Here is a 7,910-nt window from a genome sequence, read left to right on the forward strand (position 1 = left end):
AGTGATAACACTTTGCCTGTTTTATAGAAGCAGAGGTAATTGCACCTGATAGGAAGTTCTGGTCATTTCCAACAGGGGTCACTATTGGCTCTCATGTGATTGCTGCTCTGCCCCGACAACTATGATTGTCGTTGCAGTTGAAAAGCAAACTATTCGAGGATCCATTTAACCTTGAAAGGAAGTGTCCACTTTCAGTCGAAGTTCAGATGTTATGTATTAGTTCCGTATATGCACATCATTGAGATGCAGTTCTGTTCTTTGGTTCGATACCTATCTGCTTGTCTTTTCAACCAGAGACCTGGACTTATTGCACAAGCTCCTGACTGTGTCCCTACTCTGTAACGGTATTCAGCTGAGTTCCATTGTCAAATTACACTGTGCCAGAGTTAATTCATCAGGCCCATCAGTAGCCCTCATAAACTACACACAAAATCCGGCGGGGGAGGAGGGAGGGTCTTTGAACACTTATTAACTCTGGTTTCATGTCCTATTTCCCCTTTTCATACAGATGTAGTAAATAACCTTCTCTGGGGTCCAGCATGGTGAAAGCCTTAGTTGTACCTCCAGCCTTGGAGACTTTAGAAGAGAGACCATTGGCTCGTTGCCATGAGTATTAACAGTCATCTTAGCACACTGAAAGAACCCATCCCAACGAGAGAAAGTACAGCAGAAGAATGAGGACAGCTCACATCCCATGGGAATTTATTCCATGACAGGAAGTTGTCATTCTTGTGGATTGCATTTAATTTGCAATATAGACATTAGCTAGGAAGATGTGTAGGCAGTCTGGCTGTGACCTGTCTCCAGGGTTGAAATGTGAGCCAGGGCACAGTGACTTAGTTCTCTCTAGATCCTCCGCCCAAACTGGAGCGAAGCTCTTGAGGTTGTTCTTACTCGGGTTCCCTTTTGCACACTAGTCACTGTGTACATCACCTTTAAAAGAGAATCACAGGGACTTGTCAGGCAGAGACGGCAGCTCCCACGATTGCCAATTCTGTGACTTCCTAAATTAGTGACTTTAAAAATTAGCTAAATTATGGCTGTGTTTTAAAATAAAGCTTGCTCTGTTGTTTGAAAATTTCATACATACATGGAGTATATTTTTATCTACCTATCTTTTTTTTTTTTTTTTTTTTTTGAGGTGGCCTTTTTCTGTGTAGCTTTAGCTGTCCTGGAACCGTAGACCAGGCTGGCCTCGAACTCACAGAAATCCACCTACCTCTGCCTCCAAGTGCTGAGATTAAAGGTGTGCACCCCCTACCCCAGCTATGTAGCGTGTTTTGACCAAACACATCCCCCATTGCCTGTTCTACAAATCTTCCTCAGTTCCCCACCACATTTTCCCCTTCCAAGTTAATATGTGTGTGTGTGTTTTCTATAAACCCACTGAGTCTCTTTAGTGCCGTCGTGACATGTGTGGGTGCAGGGTTAGCTGCTGGAGCGCAGGTGGCCTCTCAGGGCTCTCATCCCTGAGGAAAGCTGAGTCTTGCTGCATCTATCAGTTGCCAATAGCTCCTCGGCCAGGGATCTCCCTACCCTTCTGGGATTGTGTCTGAGTTGCTCTTGCGATGCTCCCCCACCCCCAAAGTCTCACAGAGTAAGGTATAGTTTACAAAACAAAAATATTTTCCATGATAAATATAAATCCTGTCCTAGATGCTCGAGAATATGGTTATGAGAAAATGATCTGACTCTACAGAAAATATCAAATCATCTGCTGCCATTTACGAAATACCAAGCTTCAGGAACTGCTTTTAATATCGTCTCTCGGTTAACTGGGCTTTTGTTCTTGTTTGTGCTTTCTTGTTCCGTACCCATTTTGTCAAAATGGGGATATGTAGTAACCCTAACATGTATGTATTCTGTGAGGGTGCTTCAATGAATGAATTTAGATATCATTTTAGCTTTCAGATTTTAGCACGGTGAAAAAGCAGAAAAATAGGGCATCATGACAGTGGAGGAGAATTACAGACTTCCTTTTCAATACACTGTGAACCCAGGTATGTATTTGGCTCAGAATGGGAAGACCTTTGCTGTCCCCTGTGTCACAAAACAAACAAACAAACAAAAAACAACCTGCCTCTCCCTGGATTAACTACAGGCTTTTTGCAGTGCTGAAGTTTATGATATTTGTGGAAGGCAGGGGCTGGGTTTGCACGCTCAGGTGCACCTAGAAACAGTCCTGCAAATCTGGAACTCCTGCCTCTGAACTGTACCCCCTAAAGCCAGATTCACCACTCACTTCCCTAAGGTCAAAGCGATTCTCTCAAGTGAGTGAAAAGGCCTATCCTGAAAACACCGAAGACTGGACGGCAACTGCTTTTGCTTATGCCCAGTTTGCAAAGATTTCCAGCTCCGCACACCTCTCTCTAACTTTGTCTCTAATGTTAAAGCCTTTCTAAGTTGACTATGTGAATCACTATAAAGAGAAAGTGGCCCTACTCCTTCTTTACAGAAGAATGCTAGCTAGTTTATATAGATAAAATGACCAAATTAGGAACACATCATTTTTGCATTTCTCAGTATAATGTTTTTTTAATTCAGAGAAAGATCATCAGCAAGTGGCAAAAGCATTGCATGAGTTTGGGCATGGTGGCATATGCCTGTAATCCCAGCAGCATTCAAGAGGCTGATGTAGAAGAATTTTAAGCTCTGAACAAGCTGGCTCATACAATTAGATCAGTTGTCAAAACAACAACAGGCAGTGAGTAAATTAAAAAAAATACTGCATAAAATATTGTTGACAAAATAATATGTACTTGGCCTGAAAATACCCTAACTCTATAGACTCGAGAAAAAGACTTTACAGTAGGGTACGGTCAAGGAGCCAAATCACTCTTCTTTGCTCTTCTTGGTGACATATTCTTCCTGACACCCAGTGTAACGATATGTAAAGCAATACCTCAAGTTCAGCACGTCTAAAGTAATTTCTCAGTCAGTCCCATGAACTGTAGGCCCCTTCTATCAAGCCTTTCCTACAGCTAGAACAAACTGGGGAGCTGATAATTTGAACATTCTGCCCTTGTAATAAAGGTGTGAGCAAGAGTGAAACTGAAGAGGCCACAGAGAGAATGATGTTTTATATTTATTCAGCAAAGGCTGAGGACTTAGTGTTAGCGCATGCGGAGCACCTTCTCACTATTTTGAAAGTGCGTTTATGAAGGCATAATTTACACCTATAAAATTCACCTAAAGTAATTTTAAAGTAAACCTACTAAATTAAACAACCATCATGGTGGTCAGTTTCCTCATACTTGCTTGTAGTTTGTCTCCATTCTCAGTCCTCGTTCCACGTAATTGCTATCTATTTTTGGTCATTATAGATTTAGCTTTGCTGGACATTTATTCTAAATAGTTCAGATATCCTACAGATAGTTAAGTAAGGGGGAAAAACACGAAAATGAGGTCATGGTTAAGGGATTAAAAGGATGATAAATTACTTCCAGACTAGAAACTAGATAAAGGGCCATAATTATCTCTTGGACTAAAAGGGAAGGAAGAGAGCTGATACTGGACCTCTGAGACAGTTGTGTCTGCAAGAGGGACCAACTGAGATCAAAAGTGGCCTTTGATAGAAAAATGTGGACACTGCTAAAAACTGACCCAACAGGGAGGGAGGGGAAGAACACCCTGGCGCCCTCTCTACCTGTCTTCAGATGTCTTACTGGAATCTCTGATCAGCTGAACCAAACTGGAAACCACAGAGCTAGAGGACCTCTCGCTGCTTAAAGAGGGACCATTCTGGAGTAGAACACAAATCTAAGGGTGGAAGGGCAAAGCTAAAATAACTAACGTACTCATAAGTTGCTCAACAGGTTTGGACATTATTCTCTCCACTGCTTTCTTCTTGAGATGCTCTCTTCTCTTGGCTCTTGTCTCAGTTACTTTTCCATTGCTGTGGCAAGATACCATGACCAAGGCCACTTGTAGAAGAGAGAGTTTACTGCCATTTTATATCACAGTCCCTTCAGTTTTAAAATCTTCACTCTGAGTCAGGATAAAAAGACAGGAAATTTTTGAGGGACCTAAGAAGCAGAGAGGAGCCCCTCATCCAGTAATCTAAGGTAGCTGCACACTAAAGAGATGGCTTGTTATTTTGATATTGAAAAGTAGAATTGGTGGGGGGTGGAGATGGGTCAGCTCTCAAGAGTACTGACTGAGCTTGCAGAGGGCCCAGGTTCTGTTCTCAGTACCACATGGCAGCCCACTCTGCCTGCAACTCTAGTTCCCGGGAACTCTTATGAACTCTGTGGCTTCCAGCATGCATGTGGCTCCCATACAAACATTCAGACACACACAATATATATATATAATATATCATATTATATATTAATATGTATATATCAATACACATATGTATATATGAATATATTCTATAAAATATACATATATAACACATATATAATATATAAAACATGCATATATATATATATATATATATATATGAGCTTAGATGATACTGCAGGTCATTGTATTTAATGTTGCAGATCTTCCTCGGATATCTTAGCAATTCCTGACTCTGTTAGGTAGGGAAGGTCTTTGAAATACCAGTTTTGAACATAGTAAATTTCACATGCTAATTAGATATACAAGTGGAGACTTTGTGTAAATCAATTACAACGTGGCATTTAAGAGAAAGAAAATTAGGTGAAGGTTTGCTAGTGTTTATGTATCTCAGTCACGCGCATTTGGTTGGCTGGGACTGATTAATGAAAGTAGATAGGAAATAGGTTGGATGCATGCCAACATTGGACTGTGAGCCTTTAGTGGAGATATTAATTGGTTGTCATGAGTAAAGAAATGGCCTTTGAAGGGATGACTTCTGCATGTAGAGCAGCAGTTCTCAACATCCTGGTGTGGCGGCCCTTTAATACAGATTCTCATGTTGTGCTGACCCTAACCATAACATTATTTGTGTTGCTACTTCATAACTATAATTTTATTTCTGGTATGAATCATAATGTAAATATCAGTATTTTCCAATGGTCTTATGAGACCCTGTGAAAGGATCATTCCACCATCCCCACAAGAGGTTCCGACCCACAGGTTGAGAACCACTGATGTGCAGGAAAAGGATGTGGTGGTGACAATTTTCCATAGTCATTTCAAACAGCTCCCGTGAACATCCTGCTGAATTCTGTATCTTTAATAGGGAGAGAAGCCTCATTCTCCATCAGCTCTAACACAAGCATACAACAACCCAGAGATTTTCAACAAGGGACCTCTTTGCCCTCCCTTCTCCCTCAGGAACCTTTGACAGTGTAGTTGATTTTAGTACCCCTGAAGGTTCTACTGACCTCTAGTGGGTGGAGGCCAGGTTTGCCAAGCAGCCTGCAATGCCCAGGGCAGCTGCCCAGACCAAAGATCAATCCATTCCCCCTACCTTGTAGTTGTGCTGCTGTTAAGAAATGTTAACATTATCTGTGCTATTTTTCCTGTTTGTCAAAAAGATCCTGTTTGTGAAAAAAGGACTCTGAAAGTTGCAATATTTGGGAATGCTAAAGGTTTGTGTGCTAAGTTACGTAAATACTGGTAACAGTGTGAAATTTGACCTGAGGAGTTATTTGGCTCCTCATCTTTGTCACTGTGTTTGTTTCACTCCTGGTGATAATGTCGAGTCCATGCATCAAAACGAATGCAAAACAAGTGGTATAAATTGTCTGTCTGGGTGTAAAAGCTTGAGAGCAGTGTGGGAAGAGCCCATCACACATCCCTGTGAACACACACACCCGTGAAAGAAGCTTCGGATTGTGGCTTTTTTTCCTCATGTGGTTTCATTTTTGCCCAACCGATGGCAAAAGCACTCCTCTTTACTTAGATTCATCTTTCGCAACCCAGCTGAACCATTTCACAGATGTTCTTTTGGGATAAATGCACTAGGTGGCCAGACAATGTTGCTAAGTTTGTCACTGAGGTGACAATGTAAGAGACGCCTGTCAGTGAAATGTGCACATCAAATTTTTAATAATGTCTTTGTTTTGTCCCGCTCTAGCCCTCTAACAAGTATAAAAGTGTCGGTAAGTTGTCGCCGAGGTGCCATTGACAGTGGCTGGCTGCCAGGGAAGAACTGTCAGCATTTTAACTGCTGCGGTCCCTGATAGGTTGGCCATGCCCCAGTGGATGGTCCACCCACGCTTATATGGACAGCACTGATTAGACCCAGTAGGATATGTATGTAGTTTAATGTATATATAATACAAGCAGTAGGAGATGGGAGGATCTGTCTGAGGGATTGGAAGGGAGGAGTGTGGTGTGACGATGATTGAAATACATTATTCGCATGTATAAATTCTTTTTAAAGACTTGTTTGTTTATGTTTCTGATTGCTCTATCTGCACGTATGCCTGTTTGCCAGAATGGGACATCAAATCTCATTGTAGCTGGTTGTGAGCCATCGTGTGGTTGCTGGGTATTGAACTCAGGACCTCTGGAGGAGCAGCCAGTGCTGTTAACCACTGAGCCATCTCTCCAGCCCCCGCTCATATAAATTTTTAAGAGAGACATTTTTAAAAATATGTATTAAAAGGGTTGGTAAGTAGGCCTCAGGAATACAAAGAAAACAATGCTAATACAGCATTAACAAGTAATGGCAGTTTATACAACTATGTTTAGAGACATTTGTGTTTTTTTTCAAATAGCAAATATAGAAAGATAGAATAATCATAAAGATTGAATAAATAAACATTTTTCTACTGATTATAAAACATGAAAATAGATTTAATTAAAATATTAGACTGTCTCTGACATGAACTCAGTGGCTGGCTCTTTGACCTCCCCCTCCACCCCCCGAGGAAGGAGCAGCCACAGAGGAGGACATTGCAGCCGGTCCTGATGAGACCTGATAAACTAGGGTCAGATGGAAGGGGAAGAAGACCTCCCCTATCAGTGGACTTAGAGAGGGGCATGGGTGGAGAGGAGGGAGGGAGGGTGGGATTGGGAGGAAATGAGGGAGGGGGCTACAGCTGGGATATAAAGTAAAGAAACTGTAATTAATATTAAAAAATAAAAATTCTGTAAAAAATAAAAAAGTAATAAAATATTAAAGGTAAGATTTTATTTGCATATACATGTATTTACACATGATTTTATTTACATATAAATAACTAGAGTCAGTTGCTACAGGAATCTTTGTCTTCAGGTCCTTCATGAAAGCTATTAAAATCCTACTGGAAGGTAAAATTTTTTAAGTGAAGTTAAAAAACATCACTCAGGTGTTCTCTAAAAGGGATCACCTGATTGGCCTTGCCTAATTCAGATCCATCCTCAAATTGTGTCAGCATGAAAACAAACCTAGGTAGGTTTCTGTCGATCTCAGAGAGAAGTAGAACCCATCAGACATTATTAAGGTCTGAATCTGCAACGACCCCCAGACGAGTGTTAAAGGCCGGCTGATGGGTGTAGTGACAATTTTGGAATTTTGGTTTCTTTAAAAACACAGAAATATGATAAGAATGTGTTTTTGTTTTAATCCTAGGGGTGGGGATATGAGGCCGCTTCAGACTGATTATGATTTGCCTCGTGCTCCAGCAGAGGCGTGGTTTTGCCAGCTGCAGTTTTGTGACAGCTGTAATTCTGGGAACTTTTCCGAGGGTACATAAATGCGAAGGCCACAGAGGTGTGTGGGTGGTTTTGGGCCATTTAGGGAGGTTGTTTGCAGTTTGTTAGTAGCTGTGGTCAAAGAAGAAATGAAAGGAAAGAAATTAGAGTCAGGATTTTCCAATTCCTCTCTCCCCTCTTATCTTCTTCTCTCCTATCTGGTGTTAGGGAGCGAAATGGGGTGGTTAAAGAGTGTGAAAAAGAAGAAGCCACAAAGTAGAAAAAGCCAGCTACAGACAGGGCTTCCCTTCTGGATCGTGAATGCTCTGACTTATCAATGGGCTATTCCATCGATGGAGTCATAGTCTGATGGC

Source organism: Psammomys obesus, unplaced genomic scaffold (genome assembly GCF_907164565.1).
Source record: "Psammomys obesus unplaced genomic scaffold, mPsaObe1.curated_primary_1811, whole genome shotgun sequence".
In the NCBI taxonomy this organism is placed as follows: Eukaryota; Metazoa; Chordata; class Mammalia; order Rodentia; family Muridae; genus Psammomys; species Psammomys obesus.